Raw genomic sequence first — 19,838 nt, forward strand, 5'->3', positions numbered from 1 at the left:
TAAGGTTTTATTTACAGTAAGTATGACTTGAATATGAATATGTGTGGTCAGCTGTAACACTGTGGTCCAAATGTTCTGTTCAGAGCAGAACTTTCACAACCAATGGACTTCAGTCAAAGAAGTTATTAAATCCACAGAGAAAAGATTTACCTCCAAATATTCACATGTTAACATGACACACACACACACACACACACACATTAACACACATTAACACACACAGGGACAGAGAACTCACCACAGTCCAGTCCCTAACACACACACACACACACACACACACACACACACACACACACACACACAGGGACAGAGAACTCACCACACTCCAGTCCCTAACACACACACACACACACACACACACACACACACACACACACACACAGGGACAGAGAACTCACCACAGTCCCCTAACACACACACTAACACACACACACACACACACACACACACACACTACAAACAATAATCTGTGAACAAACCCACAATATACCCAAAGTAAATTGGTTTACAGTTTGTAACTGATTCTAACTAAACAACACAAAACAGCAGTGCAACTTAGATCTACAATAAAGCACATTTAAAACTATTTACAGCACTGAAATAAATGTTTGAGCAACAAAACAAAAATAAAAAAAGAAACAAACATTTTACTTTTGATTCAAATACAACAAAAAATATCAAATTTACAGGTAATTGTCTTTAAAGAGGAAGAATGTTCATTATAGTACATTCAAAAATGTATAAAACACCGTAGTTCAAATATTCTATGTATTATTATGTTAGATTTTTTTTGTTATAAATTCTACTTTTGTGGACTTAGTTGCTAACAGCGTAGTATTGAAATGATGGTTTATGAGGGACTAAATAAATAAAAAGTGAGCGTTTTACCTCCAGACAACAAAACACACAAACAAGAGCTCATTAAAACGTGTGAAGGAGGAAGAATTCAGCAGTTTGTTTATTTTTTTAAATACAAACGTCAAACCTACCAGACTGTGGACTCACACAGAGTTGTGTCATCTAATCACACTGACATGATGTTATAACAAATTAAAGTTATAAAAGTCAATCAAAGTATGACATAAAATACGTTGTTCCGGAGGTCACGTGAGGTCATGTGAGGTCATGACCTGCGATGATTCCACACACATTTGTGAACATGTGACGTTATTGGCTGTGTCTGCATGTGTTCATAACACCAGATTCATTCATTCACATTCATCTTCAATCATAATTCATATCATTCGTACGTGTGTTTTTATTTGTTCATGTGTTCATACAACGGAACCCATGAAAATGCTTGAATTTTGTGTCTCAAAGTTTTGAAAAGACCTTGAATTTTGGATAAAAATATGCTTGAAATTACTTTCATTAGAAAAAACAAAGCTTATTGCCAGAGTAAAGTAAGAGTCTGGAACTCACTTGTGTGTGTGTGACAGTGACTATTATAATACACAATGTTAGTTATTTAATCACTTTTATTGTGATTGAAAGAGTGAAATAGTATATATTAATTTACCACAGCTGCAAGATACTGAAAATCATTAATAAAATAACCTTAAAAGAGTTTGAACAGGGCTTGAATGTGACTTTGTTGAGCTGTCAGTGTTTCAGTGTGTGTTGCTGTGGTGAGAGAATGTGTCATCGCTGTAATCACACAGTTACACACAAGTGTAAACGTCAGCTTTGACCCAGCGGCCAACACTTACACCTCTGTTTCTCCTCAGTGCTCTGAGTGTCGGCCTGTAAGTGGACACCACACACGCACACGCACACTCACACACACACACACATGCCATTAACGACGCATCAATACCACACGCACACACTCACGCACACACTCACGCGACACACACACACACACACGCACACACGCACACACTCACGCACAAACACACACACACACACACGTACACACACGCACTCACTCAGACTCTTGTTACTGCAGGTAATATAGAGAGGAGTGATGCTGCGTTCAGGATCCACTCACTGGACTGAATACAAACCTAATGTAAGTGTTTATGTCAAATACAGTTTATAGTAATAATGTTTCATAATGTTAATGTTAAACCATTTAGATCAATGAAATGAATGTTTAATCAACAAAACAACATTTAAAGAGTAACATGATTAAAATACAACAAGAAGAAAACAATTAAATGTACAGGTGATTTTTGATAAAGAAACACATGACAAGAATAATTCAAAGATCGTTAAACTGAAATAAGAGTAACTATGATTCTGCAGCACAGAGTCACAAACTGAGAAAATCATTTGTGCTCATACAGTAAAGACATTCTACTCATTGCTCTTAAACAGTGTGACGTTGATTAATTGACATGAAAACTTCAGTTTCCTCAAACCAAAGTTGACAGAGAAACTCTGCAATTATACGTCACTGCACACGAGACACAGACGTCACGACCTCACTTTAAAAACACCTGAATTATCCCTTTAAATAGAATCTGTTCCATTATAAAAACAAGAAGTAACAGAAAGTCACACCAACATCAGGTAAATGTATTCATGTTTATTATTAATCTGCTCCGATGGAACTTGAAGGCATCACACGCCTCTGTTCAACAGAGTGGCCTGAAGGGCGCATGCGTGTTACCGACGGAACCCCCGGTGTACGCAGCGGTGAGCATCCGGTAGTGGACAAGTGCTGAGAGCTGAGCCGCAGCTGCAGCGTCAGCGTCGGCAGCTTCACTCTCCAGAGAAGCGGCGCTGACACCTGGAGCTGTCCGAGGTCGGAGGCTCTTTCCCCGGGAAGTCGTTCAGCCTTCACTCCGAGTTTGACTCACAGTCACTGACTCAGCAGGTCAGTCTTATTCCATATTCAAATCGACAGATTTACTGCACATGGACATGAATGCAACTCTTCTTCTTCTTCCTCTTCTTCATCCTCTTCTTCATCATCATGTACAGTAAAGTGACACACACACACACATACACACAAACTTAACCAGTTCTCCAGAAATGAGGTTCTGCCTCTTTAGGACCAGGTTTTGGTCTTAGTGAAGAGACTACTGGTCCTGACAAGGTCAGTGTTTCTGCTAGAGAAGGTCCTTAAGTGGCAACAAATACAAGAACACACACACACACACACTCATCTCTGGTTACTCAGCAGTAACACAGAGTCAGTGTGTGTGTGTGTGTGTGTGTGTGAGTGAGACATATGCTCACACGATGCTACCCCATTAGCTTCATCAATACTATCATATTAAAGCAATGATCTAAACTCTAAACCCATGGTTCTCAACATGGGGTCCACGTGGCCTTCAGGGGGCACGAGAGCTTTGTCTGTTCTGAGGTTATCAAAATTATTATTGGTGCAAATTAAATTTAGAAAATCCCCAAAAAAAGTCGTAAACAACACTGATGTGAGTCACAGTCAGGATTACACCAGCGTTAGAGACAGATTACAGAAGAAGAAGAAGAAGAAATAACTCACCACACAGCTAAATGTTATTCATCATGAACCAAATCATTATTATTATTGTCATTATCATTATCATTATTATTATCATTATTGGTATCATTATTATTATCATTATTAGTATCATTATTATTATTAGTATTATCATTATTATTATTATTATCATTATTATCATTATTAGTATCATTATTATCATTATTATTATCATTATTATTATCATTATTAGTATCATTATTATCATTAGTATTATCATTATTATCATTATTATTAGTAGTATTAACATCATTATTATTAGTATTATCATTATTATTATTATTATTATTATCATTATTAGTATTATCATTATTATTAGTATTATCATTATTATTATTAGTATTATCATTATTATTATTATTATTATTATCATTATTATTATTAGTATTATCACTATTATTATCATCATTATTATTATTAGTATTATCATCATTATTATTATTAGTATTATCATTATTATTATTATTATTATTATTATCATTATTAGTAGTATTATCATCATTATTATTATTATTATTATCATTATTATTATTATTATGGGCCACACGGCAGTGTAGTGGTTAGCACTTTCGCTTTGCAGCGAGAAGACCCCGGTTCGAGCCCCGGTTGGAACAAGGGCCTTTCTGCATGGAGTTTGCATGTTCTCCCCGTGTGTGCGTGGGTTCTCTCCGGGTTCTCCGGCTTCCTCCCACAGTCCAAAAACATGCAATGTGGGGATTAGGTGAATTGGACACTCTAAATTGACCATAGGAGTGAGTGTGAGAGTGAATGGTTGTTTGTCTCTAGTTGTGTGTGGCCCTGCGATGGATTGGCGAACTGTCCAGGGTGTACCCCGCCTATCGCCCGATGTAGCTGAGATTGGCACAGCACCCCCCGCGACCCTCTGGTGGAGGATAAAGCGGTTAGATGATGACTGATTATTATTATCATTATTAGTATTATCATTATTATTATCATTATTATTATTAGTATTATCATCATTATTATCATTATTATTATTATCATTATTATTATTATTATTATTATCATTATTATTATTATTAGTATTATCATTATTATTATTATTATTATCATTATTATTATTATTATTATTATTATTATTATCATTATTATTATTAGTATTATCATTATTATTACAGACAGACAGACATTCACACCTGCGCTCAGTTTAGAGTGAGTGTGGACTCAGGGTGATGAACCCGGGTCTTTCTGCTGCAAGGCAACATGCTAGCCACTACCCCGCCGTGTGCACCCTCATGTCATTATATGTTTAAGTGCACTTGCTGTGTTCTTATTATTATTGGATGGTTTTGTTTCCCAGAGTGAAAACTGTGGATGAGCTGATACTTTGTGTCTGATTGTGATATGATGGAGGTCAGTGATTGGTTGGAATGATGGCCATCATTTGTAACTCTGTGTGTGTGTGTGTGTGATTATTGATGCACATGCTCAACAATAAGACACAAATGTACCGTGGTACTCCTCGCCCCTCGTTTGTGAACCAGTGCTTTTCTTTCCAGAGAAGATGAGTTGGAATAACGACATCGTCCGAATGTTAAGATTAACATTGTTGTGCTTGTGTTTCCTCTGCAGAGTCAATGATGCCTTCAAAGCAGCTCAGCAGCAAAGAGAGAAGGAAAGTGTGCACGTCTGTGGCAGGAGAGGTACGTGAGCGTTACTGTTCACATGCTGCCACTGATGACATGCTGTTTACACACAATGGTAGACTGACGCCATCTAGTGGTAAAACCATTGAACCACAAATCTCTGACATACAGAAAACCAGCATTTGAGTCAGAAGACTTTTAAGATTGTGCAGCCTTTTTTCCTCCAGGACTTATTTCCATCTCTTTGCTTTTATTCTTCAGTCAGTTTCACACAGAGTCACAGACATGGTGCACAAAGCAGCGCCCTCTGGTGGCTGTTCTAGTCCCACAAAGCAGGGTTCAACCATTTTCTCGAATGTTCGTTACATTCGGCGGCGCGCTCTGATCAACCCTCCATCTGACCTCCACATTTCGTTGTATAATGACAATAAAGATGCTTTCCTTTCCTTTCATAGATCATAAATTAGTCTAATAAAGTCCGTCTGCGGCTCAGTGTCAGTGTTAGTGTTACCCTCACCCTGATTTATTACTTTATCGTGATTAATTCATTGTGTCACACAGAGAACTAACACAACACCTTACAGCTGTGCTGAATTATGATTTCTCTTTTTGAAATCACGTGTTATTATGCAACAAACAGCAGAATGATAAGAAATGAAAGGGAAGCACAGTGTAGTTGTGAAACTATAACTTTTTATTATTTCAAATATAAGAACATTTGTGTCTGAGGTATGCAGTTAATCCACTCATTAGGTTTTTACATTGTCTTCTGCAGATGACTGTGTGTGTGTGTGTGTGTGTGTGTGTGTGTGTACATATCTATATCTGTGGTTGATATAGTTTTGAGCAGCAAATGTCAGATTCATAAGTTCACATTCATCTGTAGATTTTTATTAAAGTTCATCAGTTCACATCAGCTTGTGATTGAACACTGTATCTGAGGCCACAGTCACATTAAGATTCTTCACTCTCTCTTCTTGTGTTGGATTTACTAAAGTTGCTGCATCATTCCAGGCAGAGTAGCTCAAATCAGTTGGATGGCATCCTATATTAAACCAGCTTCACTGCAGCAGCAGGAGGAGGAGGAGGAGGAGTTTGTACAGCAGCCGTGTATCAAAGTGCAGGATCACGATCAGCAGTGCTGTCTCTAAACACACCAGACTCCTCTGTTCATAATGAGATTGAAGACATTTCCCTGGTAGTTGTTGTTTGTTGTTGATTAACTCACATTTTTAACTGATCTACAGTTGAGCATTGTTCACTTTGATTGGTGTGTCGTCTCTTCCTGTGACGACACTCTGACCAATCAGTGGCCGAGGGTCTGGTGACATCACGCGTAGCATCTACTCGTGACTGTAACCTGTGCTTAGGTTGACGTGCAACAAGCAGATTGTTGGTTTTTTTCTTCATCATGTCAGTGTTCAAAAACACTTGGATGGTGCTTTTGAGCTGTGGTCTCTCATGAGGGTTATATTCAGGCTGAAACCATGTGTCACCTGCATATTCTGCCCACTTCTAACCTTAGTACCCACTCGGTATCCTGGTGCTAAGTGGGTAACTAGTTGGTACTAAGGTTAGAAGTGGGCAGACACAGGTGAGGCCACCAGGGAAACCATGGACGGTATATTGTGATCTATTCTTCAATATATGCAGTAGAAATACACGTCAAACATCTCAGTCTATGGTGAAACACAGTAACACAAATACAGACGGATATTTGAAATAAGGATTTCAAACATTGAATTTCTGTAGATCACGTACAACAGCTTTCAGTGTAAAAGATACTAAATAATAATAATAATTTAGTTAATAGTTCTCTAGCAGCAGCAGCAGCAGCAGCAGCAGCAGCAGCAGAGAGGCAGAGACACGAGGGAGAGAGAGTGAGAGTGTGAGTGGGTAAATAGTCAAATGAGCCTCAGAAGCATGAGGGCTTGATTATTGAAACACTAACAACTCTGGAGAGAGTCTTGATCTACTTTGTAATAAGGGAAATACAGAGAGAGAGAGTCATTAACTGTGGAGCAGTGATGAGCCTCCACACAAAGATTCAGAGAAACTTTAATACAACTGAATAGAACATAGGTTATATTTTTGGCACCTTGGGAAATAGATATTTTATCACATTTTAATGGTATGGTTCATTTTTTATATGAGAGGAAATGAGACGGCTCATGGCTTCTGCTGAGAACCAGCTTGAGCCCTGGACCCTCGCTCCCTCTGGAAACATGGCTGCCAGCAGGGACACAAGGAAAACAGATTTGAGTCATTTAACAGACGGCTCAGGCTGTTGCTCACAGCGAGGCGGCTCCTGGATCTCATCCCGGTCCGGGTCGTTCTGTTTGCATGTTGTCCTCCACACACAGTGAATGCTCTATAGGTTTACCCTGCGAGTGACTGGCGAGGTGCAGGTTTACATATTAATAATAATAATAATAATAATAATAATAATAATAATAATTCAGATTATTATTATTATTAAGTTACATAATGTCTGGTTCCCCACACAGTGAAATGTCTGTTGCATTTGTTGATGATATTTGCCAATGATTCCAGTGAAGCAAGACAACCACAAGCTGATGGTAATGAGACAAGGTTGCAAGTCTCAGGTGACGTGTAGCTACGACATAAATGACTGGTGTGCTGTGTAGTGTTGGCACCAACGTGTGAGACACAGTGTAGGTGAACATGGAGACGCAACAGCAGCAGATATGAGTCCTGTAACCTCGTCATTGAGATCTGAAGGATGCACCTGTGTGTGTGCAGAGTGAACCTGTCTATGAAGCAGAGGCCGCTGCTCTAAGACGGCAAGGGAAGCTTCCTGCTTCCTGTCACACGTCATTTCCGTTAAATGTTCACTCGTTTGTTCAGAATTCAATTCAATTCAATTCAATTTTATTTGTATAGCGCCAAATCATAACATACATTATCTCAAGGCACTGTACATAGACAACATCAAAGAGAGCAGAGACCCCCAACAGTTCACACAATGAGCAAGCACTAGGCATCAGTGGAGAGAAAAAACTCCCTCTTAACAGGAAGAAATCTCTGACAGAACCAGGCTCAGAGATGTGCGGTCATCTGCCTCGACCGGTTGGGGTGAAAGGAAAAATGGGGGGTAGTGGAGAGGTGGGGGACAGAAAATGGGGGGAGAGAAAGGACAAGAGGGAGAGACAGAAGAGAGAGAGGGAGACCAGCAGCAGATACACAACAACTGTATCAGGTTACAAGTTTATACAGTTACTGATATCGACTTTTTAATTTACAAAATAATAATAATGGTGACGATGAGTGTAGCCTCGGAAACTGTCAGAATCAGAAAGAATCAGCTGTTTATCACAGATGGACTGACACGATTTCCCTGCAGCAGAACAGCGCATTAAACCAGTGGAAGCTCAGCTTCAGACGATCTCTAAGACACTCATCGGATAACTGTGCCAAAAACGTCACTTCCAGGGAAGCTCAGCGTCTCTGGGAGTCAATGAAGCAGTGGGCAGGCACGGATGCTGGGCTGATGCATGCTGATTGGAGGAACCACCTTTTAACTCCTTCTCTGCATTGAACCCTTTTTCTACTAGAAACCTTCCTAGAATTAGGAGCAGCACCCGGGGAGCAATGGGGGTCCTGAACCCTGGCCCTTTTTTTGACCTGGTGGGAACTCAAACCGGCAACCCTCTGGTTACAAGCCAAGTTCCCTTTCCACTTGGCAGCGGAGACAGTTAGTGTTGTGTAGGCTGAATGATGTTATTGATGACACTCAGACTCTTGACCTGAGGGGAGGGGTTGAGCAGAGGAGTTGGCTTTTAGATAACGTTCAATAATATTCAGTTTTATCTGTGTTCAGTTTGAGAAAATTAAATTGGAAGAGAACCAGGAATTGAGTTCATTGAGACAGTTGGCGAGGGCGGAAAGTAGGAGGCACGGAAGAGCACTGATGAGCACGGATGAGCACGGATGAGCACGGATGAGCACTGATGAGCACAAGTTCTATGCACACAACTGTGCATGCTAGAAACTGCTATTGACAATTGTGCCACTTTGCATCGGGTTCAAGACAGAGCCCTTTGTCTCAATAAAAGCTGAACTATCCCTTTACTGCAGTCGTTCAGTGTAGACGACACAGACAGGCTCTGTTGTTCAGACTCAGTGAGTTGGGAAAGTGAACACTCTTCCAGTCCGTGTGTGTGTGTGTGTGTGTGTGTGTGTGGACGCTTGATGGAGAAGCACAATGTATGGATGTGTGTGTGAGTGAGTGAGTGAGTGAGTGAGTGAGTGAGTGAGTGTGAACGATGACAGTGGAAGACTTGGATCAGTCAGAGATTGAAAGTGTTCAGTCATAAATGTGCATGCAGCTCTGTGGATGAGTCACACACCCATGTTACAGAAGTCTGGCTGCTCATATTTCTTATTCATGTTCAGGGTAAATTAGAATAACTCTGATGATCCCATGATATTTTACACTGCGTCATCATCATCATCATCATCATCATCATCATCATCACATCCACTCCCCGCGTTCAAAGATCAAATGATTTATGACATCACCAGTGTTCCCCACAGAACCACCGCGCGCAGGCACAGCCTCACAAAGCTGCCAGCGAGGTTGAAGCGAATGAGTCATTACACTAGAAATACATCTTGGTTTAGCTTTCAAAATTTAAGTTTGTCCCAGAATTGAATTAGTGAGCTCTTCTGTATTTTATTCTATTATTTATTGAATCAGCAAGTTACTCAGGAGATGAATGTCTTAAGACGTCAGGATCACATGTTTCACCATGTCATCACCACACTGATGCATTTCTGATGGAGGGCAGGAGAGTAGGAGGGATGGATGGATGGATGGATGGATGGGTTAGGGTTAATGGAATTTGGTTTCTCAGAGTGAGGACACACAGTATTACACATAAACACACACACAGTCAAATCACCTGGGGGGCAATGAGTGTCTAGCCGGTCAAGAGAGGGCGATACTTTCAAAATAAAAGTGTTTACAGTATGATGTGTACTTCACAATAAAAAATCTTAATTATTAAAATAATGTTGACAACTGTAATTAAAACATCAAACAAGCTTATATAAACAGTATGTCATTTAATGTTGGCTGTAATACATTTGATAATGCTAGAATTATTAACAAATGTGTTCTTTTTACTATTAAATATACTCATTAATGTATGATATTCTGTCATTATTCTATCAACTTTAACACTGTGTTTAAAGGGCTGTAACAGGATATTATATGTACATTTATGAAATACACTAAATATTAGGGCTGCAGCTAACAATTATTTTATTGACTTTTTTTATTTTTATTTTATTTAAGTGAATAATGGTTCATGTGTTCATCAGTGTTTGTCAAACCTGGAATGATGATGTTTTGTCATGTACAGTAATTACAGTTAGTGTCTCTTCAAGATTCAAGATTCAAAGTGTTTATTGTCATATGCACAGTAAAGAAACACGTTTCCCTGTACAATGAAATTCTTACTTTGCTGTCCACTCAAAAACACCAGCATAAAGTAAAAAGTAAAAAAGAGATGCTTTTGTAAAAAAAAGTATAAATATACATAAGAAAAATATAAATATTACAAAGAGACTAAAATAACATATATGCATAAAATAAGTGTAAAAATAAGAACTGTACATAAAGTGAACACAGATTTAAAGTGGCATGTTTCATTGCAATGACTGAACGTAACACACACACACACACACACACACACACACACACAGTAAGTGTTCCGTGCTTCATCAGCTTTTCTAAACACAAACAATTATCACTAATGTAATAACGATTGATTTAAAAGGATTCACTTCCTGTGTCATACTATAGAAACACAGAGGGTCATGTGGAGCTGAATGTAACAGACATGTGTTTATATTTAAATGATGCAGTTACACATCATTTTAACAGAAGACAAAACACTTTTTAACTCAAAAAATACACATTTAAATGTAATATTGGATAGAGCAGGGAACCAACAACTCCTCAGGCTGTTTCCAAGTGTCATACAACTACTTTTTAAAAAAACCTGAACTATCCCTTTAATCATTTTTTTTTTGTGAAGACTGTGACAAGTTCATGCTGAAAGATTTCACATGGGTTTTTCCAGAGGATGATGCAGAGGAAAAAGGACGCGTCACTGCTGCCCGACACATGACTGCTGACACAGGAGTCTTTTATTTTTTGCACCGGACTGAACCAACACATTTTCCTCTGAGAATAAACCATTAGTTTGGGTGTGTTTCCCGAGCACAGGCGTAAACTGGTTACAGTAAATCTGCAGGTGCATGCAGACGTGTCTCACTCACCGCTGGCCTTATTTTTGGGTCTGAGGCATGAGGCCTGTTTGTGATCGCTGTCTCTGATCCTGCACAGAGGCCACGGCTCTGTCCCCAAAGGTGCATGAAAGAGAAAAGTAAGTATTCAGATGCAGGAGCTCCTTAGATAAAGGAAAACTGTAAAATAAATACTGTAGTTTCTACTCATTTACATGATCAAGCAGTTTCTGAGAAACAATGCATTTGTACAGTGTGTACAGAAATGTTTGAAATTTCTACATTTCACCAAAGAGGTTGTTGCTGGTGTATTGCAATGTGCCGTCTTCTTTGCTCTAACCGGGTGCTTTTTGTGCCTTAACCTCATGTTAATCCATGTCTTTGTCGACGTAGACTGCATTGTCATTTGAAAACAGGGTTTTGATAGCCATCTTCCAGGACTTGCAGAACTTTTTCAAGGCCTTGGATGGCCTTGGATGTCTTCGGCGGAGTCTCGTTTATCTGCACGACCTGTGGCGGTTTCTACTGTGGAGGCTTCCTCGTTCTTTTCATCCTGCACCCGTCTCCGGTACACCGGCAAAGTCGCGTTCAAGTCTCGATAAAAGGGTGAGAAACCGCTGACAAATTCTGTTTGACGTTTGCCGGAGTTTCCTCCACCAGTGCCACACTCCAACATGCAGTCATTAAAAAGTATTTGTTGGCTTACAGGAACCCTCCAACCAACTTTTCCACAACACACCCTACGCGGAACACTTTCCCGTCGCTCTGACTACATCGCCTTCTTCAGCGCTCTGATTGGTTGTAGCGCTGTCCTTTTGCGTGCAAAGGGAATCTGAGAGACAACCGTTTATCCCGCCCCTCAGATTGAGCCCTGCCAATTGTGTGCCCAGACCTAACATCTCGATGTAGGTCTGGTTTGCCAGGCTCGGGTTTTGAGTAAAAGTAGAAGCATGGATGAAAATGAACAGCAAGGATTTCTGTTATCCACCTTTTTCCTGGAGGAGCTTCTGGAGAAACTTCCAGAGCAGAAACAGAAGCAGCTGTAAACTCTAGTTCTTTCCAGTGGCAAAGCATCAGTTACTTGGCCTCAGGATTGTTCATGCGATGGATCAGTTTGATAATGTTGAAACTAAAGGCCAGTCTTGATGATTTGGGAGAATAATTTACTGATAAACCTTGAAGCTTTTCAGAACTTCACCGTCTGCAGCAACAGATTTAATTTAAATGTCAAATATTACATTTCAAAACAATATTAATATTTAAGTTAAATTTGAGTTAAATTTAACACCAATGCCAATTGTACTTTTACATGTGGAAGAGGACATTGAATAAATAAATACATGTATGAATTTCAGCTCATATTCTATTGATAATAAAAAAGTAATCTGTACTACTAACAATAATAATAATGATAATAATAATAATGAACACTTCTGTCTCTCTTGCATGCCTGCACCGCCCCTGAAGTCCTGATGACACACAGACAGTCCGTTAGCTCCAAAGCCAACACCCTCTGCTCAGCAGCCCCTTGTCTCTGTGACTCTGCTTCTGTGTAAACAAGTTTCAAAGGTTCCTGGTTTCTTTGAGTGCGGCTCTGCTGCTTTTGACAAGTTCCAAGTGCATAAACACGTCTGTCATTACTGTTTGCAGAGTGTGCAGGTCCCCCTGTAGTCGTTAACCAGCGGCTCTGCCTGCCAGCGTCGCCCTGAACTGACCATTTCATACTGAAGCTGTGAACGGATGAACCATCTGAAGAAAGAATGGCATCTGAGCAGGAGGAGCAGGAGGAGCAGGAGGAGCAGAGGAGCAGAGGAGCAGAGCCACAGCCCACTGCTTTGTTTCTATAAAAACTACATCAATAAAATATGAGCTGGAGTTTGAGTTGTTGTTTCATCGTAAGATTTTGTGACGGGTGAACTTAGCAGCAAAGTTTACTCGACCAAAACACAAAGATGTGGGTTTACAGTAAAATGACTCAGTAACCAAATATAAATATACAGTGAGAGTTTGATAGAAGATATTGTCCAAGACAACACTTCTCTTTATGAGTTACGTTTTAATTCATCCATCCATCTATTTTATACCATTTCATCCTCCACAGGAGAGTCGTGGAGGCTGACACAGGGTGATAGGTGGGGGTCACACCCTGGACACTTCAGAGACAACTATTCACTCTAACATTCACACCTACAGTCAATTTAGTGACCGATTTACCTAATCCCCACATTCCATGTTTTTGGACAGTGGGAAGAAGCTGGAAAACCCGGTTTGAAATCATTCAATAACACATGCTGTGAGCTGCTAACGTGAGCGCAGCTGTTGTTAGCATGTCAGGGGGGATGAATGTTGTGATAAAAATAAAGGAATTAACATCACTGTACAAACTAAAAACCTTGTGAGCTTAGAGCAGGACCAGAAAAGATGCCCAAGAGTTCCATCAGCTGATTTACTTAAGCACTTTTAACAATAAACTCTAGTTTCTAACTTTTAATTATATAGAAAAGTCTGTTACATTGAGCTATTGTTGTGTTTCTCAGTAAAACAGTGTGAAGATCTTGTTTCACCTGGCGACATCCCTGCGCTGCACACAGGAAGTCGCACGGAGGCTACAGCAACGTTGTGCTAGTAAAGTGAGACTATTGCAAACAGGTTGGAGTTTGAAAGAAAACACAAAGACGTTGACTGGAGCTGTCAGCAGATTATTCAGCAGTGTAGTGGGATTAAACGTCCTCCCCTGCTCTGCTGCTGTATACACACAAACGCTTCCTCTGCTCATGGTAGAGGCAGAATAACAGGTTACGTACTTCAGCTTTAAAAGGAAGGCCAGTGCTTGGTTCTGCATCAATGATCAAACGTCATCAGAGAGCACGACGTCTCTCAGAGAAATCCCATAATCTGGAGTTATGCTGAATTTGGGTCTGGACCAGGTAACTAATTGTTTATGCTGTTCTCATATTCATCAAGCTCAGTGACCAACTGAGCCGCTGATTCTCACTGAGCTTTGTCTGAAACCCTTCACCACAGCATGAAGAATGATTATTGGGAATGATGTCGTACTTATTCTCGTTGAGTTTGTGCTGTGAGGAGTCGACACTGCCAGGAAAGTCTTACCTCACGGCTCTAATGCTCTTTGAATCCCTCAGTTGCACAAGTGTTTCCTTAGCTTGGCAATTATCTCCTTTCCTTAAGTTTCACTGCAGCGTTTCCCTCTCGAACATCTGGAGTTCAGTTAGAGGTCAGCGTTGCAGCGGCACAGTGTCCAGCTGCCAGCAGATGGATTGCTTTTGAAAATGTCTTCCAGGCTCTGACCAGAAAATGGCTTAAGAAAGATAAACCGACAATAAGTGAATGGATTGATGTCGTTTGTCATGTATTTGTGATGAAGAGGATTACATTTAGATTAAGTAACCATGCTGACACATTTGAAGAAAAGTGTCAAATGTTAGACCGGATTTGGTCCAACTGGACCACGACCCGGTGGGAACACAAGGGCCTTTCTGCATACGATCATTGTAAGAAGAAGAATCACAGATCATGGAGGTAGATAATGGAAACATGGAATAGAAGTGTTTGGCCTTGGAAACAGAAATAATACTGTAAATAAAAACAGTTCATAAACTATAAGACTACATTGTTTAATATATGACCACAAAAGTGAACTTAAAACATCAAGTTTCAACATTCATCAGCTTTTAAAACTTAAATTGCACAATAAAAATGAAAAGAAATAAAAAGAAAGAAGATCCAAATCTCTGGAATTAAATAAAAGCTATTTGTGGTTGGAACACAAACTAAAGGCTTTAGGGCCTTTTGCAAACTTCTGTGTTCTATGTAAGTGCACAAATGTGAGGAGTCAGAATAAAGACAAGTTTCACCTCCTCATCAAGTCTTTCTTCAACTGAAGGCTTTGCACCTCCTGCAGCGATCCACACAGACTCTTCACTTTAGTGGTGGAGGCGAATGATTGTGTCGCTTTGTGCGTTCACTCTGATTTTATAAACACACAATACCTGATCCACTGTTGTTGTTGTGCCGTGGTTGTCATTCAAGGTGCTGCAACATCACTGTCACCCTTGATGTGAAGACCTTTTTAGCCTCAGTCCTGGTTTATATTATAAGAACTGACAAATTTAGTCACAAGTAAATTCACTCTCTTATGACCTTTGGTCGTAAAATTCAACCATTTGGTCGCGGTCTGAAATAGCAGAATTATTCTTTAGCAAACTCCACAGATCCAAACAACACATGAGGGGTAATAATACAACTTTTGAAGAAAATATAAGAAGCAGATAAAGAAATACAGTAGCAAAGAGGAAGGTAATGAAAAGAAGCAGGTAGAGCTGAAGGTCGAGAGCAAGTCTTTCTGCCACATGTGTCCTCATAAGGAATTCAGCCGAACCAAAATAAAGTCAACATTTATTGAGCGTTAAAGAAAACGGAATATGAAAGGAAAGCAGTACAAGGTGAGGTGGGCTCTGCCCCGCCCTGCCCCGCTCTGCCCCGCCCTGCCCATGTACTGTGTTGTTATTTCTGGGAGCAGTGAATGGAACTGCTCACTGTGTGACCGTGTGTGTGTGTGTGTGCAGCAGAGTGGAAGGCTGGCCTTGGTCTGACATGTGAGGAGGAACACCTGTGAATGTAACTGTGAGTGTAAAGGAGCTTCAGAGGAGCCCACCTCAGAGAGAGAGAGGGAGAGAGAGGGAGAGAGGGAGAGAGGAGAGAGGGAGAGGGAGAGAGAGAGAGGGAGAAGACAGAGCTGCCTTCACACGGAACACGTCTTCTTATGGAGGGATTCAGCACAGGCTGGAAACCGTGGGCAGTTCAGGTGTCGGTATCATAACGTCACATAACGTACTGACACACATTCACACAGAAAACAAGGCTGTCACCAGGGACACAAGGACAAATCCATTTTAGCCACTGAAGGCCCTCACAGAGCCAGGGCACGGTTGTCTAGGGCTCCATCTACTGGAGGGGCGCTGCATGACCATAAAGAAAGAAGGAAAGAATCCAATCCAATACCAACACATAACTTATAAATATAATAACGTTAAAACAGAAGAAAAGAAAGAGAGTTCTCTGATCTTTACAATAAATGGTGAACAGATCACATTGAATTATTTATTATTATTATTATTATTATTTAGAATTATTTATAATAATATTTATTTTATTATTTTAATGTTATACATTAAAAAAAAAAGGTTTTTCCAACTTTTAAAGAACTTCTTTAATGCATTTTAATCTACAGTACATGTATGCAGCCTCATAAATCACACGCTGACGATGCACACATATGCAGATTATGGTATGGAGATGTTCTGGCTCACACATGCATGTCCAATACAGATATGCAAACCAGATGCAAATGTAAGTGCATAAATTCACAGTGAGACGTTAAAGTGTGCGATAGTGCACATGTATATATATATATATATATACATACATGTATGCATGTGTGTGTTTATAGGTTGCTTCTGCTGAGTGTGCAGATATACAGCCCCCTGGCTCTCCCCCCTCCATGTTGTCTTATTCTGTGCCCTCCCTGGCATCACCACTTATTAGCAGGGTGGTAAATATTCACTGAGCCCCAGGTTGGCACGACAGCCAGCTGCAAACTCATTATCACTGTATTATGCTCTGTGTCCGTCTCTAATGTATTCCCACGGTGCTCAGTGCCTGAGAACATGCCCACGTCGCCTCCTCCCAACTCTCCTCGTCTCGTCTGCTGGTGCTGGGAATAAGAGATACGGGGAACCGTGGAAGAATAATTCTGGTTATTGGGGGTAGACGGAGGGATGGAGGTGCAGGCGGTGACCCTGACTGCAGAGAAGCTGTAAGACCTGTGCTGGTCTTACTGCTGCAGGTAGATCAGTGTCCACAGTGGAGCTCAGGGATGACGACTACACGACACTGTACTGCAGTGAGTTCAGCTGTTAAAATAAGAAAACGTGTCACCCTGCAATGACCTCTCAGTCAGTTCAACGCTCAGGATTTCTATTTATTTAGTTTTTATTTCGTTTGTGACTCAGGAGGATTTCACTCACTGTTGATCTTCACCTGCTGTGCTTTGGTGTGGATTCATCTCGACTGAACGCAGCGATCCCACACACACACACACACACAGATGGACACCTGTACGTCGACAGTATGTCCCGCCTTTATAATAAAGCTCATCTATTTCTCTGCCAGCTGTTCTAATCCTGACTAAACGACACACATGTCATTCTGGGTCTGGATCGAAGCGTATCATGTATCATCTCTGGTCATGACTTATTCTGCCAACAATCAAACCCGACAGGGTGGATCAGTGGTAGAGTGGGTTGTCTTTCAACTCGAATGTTGTTGGTTTGGATTCCCCGCTCTACCTGCAGTAGATTATTCACTTCACAGAAAAAGAACCTGAAAAGCTGATGTAAGGTCACGTCTTTGATGTCATAAAGATTAATAAGTGAATAAAAGATGTTGATGTCTTATGAATTTATGGATTCAGAATCCCAGACTGGGTTCAATGTTCCAATTTCTACTTACACTGCAGCCACTTTATTTACCACTCTCCCTATTTTGCTGCCTGTGCAGTTATTTCTCATTTTATTGCGTCAGCAGAGCAAGTTTATTTTTTAAAGATTTCCAATATTCACAGTCCTTGTAGTATACAGTATTCTTGTTAACATATTGCAGGATCACAACTTTACTGTAGAACTTTACAAACATCAGAAAGTCAGATATCACACAAGTCATATTGTGTAAACGATTGTTTAAGCACAGGCAACATGAGCATTCATTCATTCATTCATTCATTCATTCATTCTCTACCACTTTATCCTGGGTACAGTTCTCACATAATTAGATTTTTCCACTATTTTTCTTTCATCCAGTGTGTTTTTTTTTCTTTTTACGTTAATCTACAATCTTAAAATACTAAGCAGTTGTCATGGTGAAAGGACGTGGCCGACGTGAATGCTGTGTCGATGGTTATGGTTAATGTTAGTCTGTCGTCAGAAGAACAGCTGCACAGACTGATGTGACTGACGTACGACACACACGTCAGGAACAAAGATTCACGCTCTGCTGCTCACTTTCACGTCTCACTGAGATCTAATTACAGAAAAAAAGAAAAAGGAAATGGAGCAAAACTTTATAAAATTTTAAAAATGTATAAAGTCTGAGAGTGAAAGAGGAAGCAGCTCCTGTTGCTCTTCACCATTCTGTGTGTGTGTGTGTGTGTGTGTGTGTGCTGAGAGTCTACAGACAGGCCATGGCCTCCATTTTTAAAATGAAGCATCAGAATGAAGTTTTATACAGAGCATCATGATATGGATTCCTGCCAGGAGAAATATAGTCTTGTAATAAGTGAGCTTGAGCAGACAGGGCCACTGTCAAGGCTGCACATCGTCTGGATCAATGTGGCAGGCACCACTCATTTAGAGAGCAATCACTCAAGCTCACACTTTGATTGATGTCAGCCATTGGGTTCACACACACACACACACACACACACACACACAGGAAATACAAGTTTCTTTCCATGCAGAGAAATCTATACATCTGAGGCATAGGTTAAATTATGTAATCTACACGTTCACGTTGAGAGTTATTTCGTAATCTGACAGGGAAAATAAAGTACAGCATACAAATGTCAAATATCACATGATGATGTAGCGCCCCGTGGCTAAAAGTAGAGTAGTGACTATTTTAAATAAAGTGTTATCTCTAACTATAAACATGTGACTAGTTTAGTCTTTTCACTGTGAGCAATAGAACCATCAAATCTATTTAGATTATGATCAATACACCTTCACACACCTTCTCAAACCAACAAAATAAGAAAATGAATATTCACACTCGACTTGGAAGAATAACAATTTACTGATTTAAATCACACAGCCAAATAATCCAATTAATATACAAAGATGCTCTCTCCCACAAAGATGCTCTCTCCCACAAAGATGCACTCTCTCCTCTCCCACAAAGCTCTCTCTCTCACAAAGAGATGCTCTCTCCCACAATGGATGCTCTCCCACAAAGATGCTCTCCAGATGCACTCTCCCAAGCTCTCTCCCTCTCCCACAAGATGCTCTCACAAGATGCACTCTCCCAAGATGCTCTCTCTGCTCCGGATGCACACAGATGCTCTCTCCCACAATGAACAAAGATGCTCTCCCACAAAGATGCTCTCTCCCCAAAAGATGCTCTCTCCCACAAAGTGCACTCTCCCAGATGCTCTCTCCCACAAGATGCACTCTCCCACAAAGATGCACTCTCCTCTCTCCCACAAAGATGCTCTCTCCCACAAAGATGATGCTCTCTCCCACAAGATGCTCTCTCCCACAAAGATGCACTCTCCCACAAGATGCTCTCTCCACAAGATGCTCCTCTCCCACAAAGATGCTCTCTCCCACAAGATGCACTCTCCCTCTCTCCCCAACAAAGATGCTCTCTCCCACAACTCTCCCACAACAAAGATGCTCTCTCCCACAAGA

Source organism: Solea senegalensis, unplaced genomic scaffold, assembly GCF_019176455.1.
Source record: "Solea senegalensis isolate Sse05_10M unplaced genomic scaffold, IFAPA_SoseM_1 scf7180000017800, whole genome shotgun sequence".
Lineage (NCBI taxonomy): Eukaryota > Metazoa > Chordata > Actinopteri > Pleuronectiformes > Soleidae > Solea > Solea senegalensis.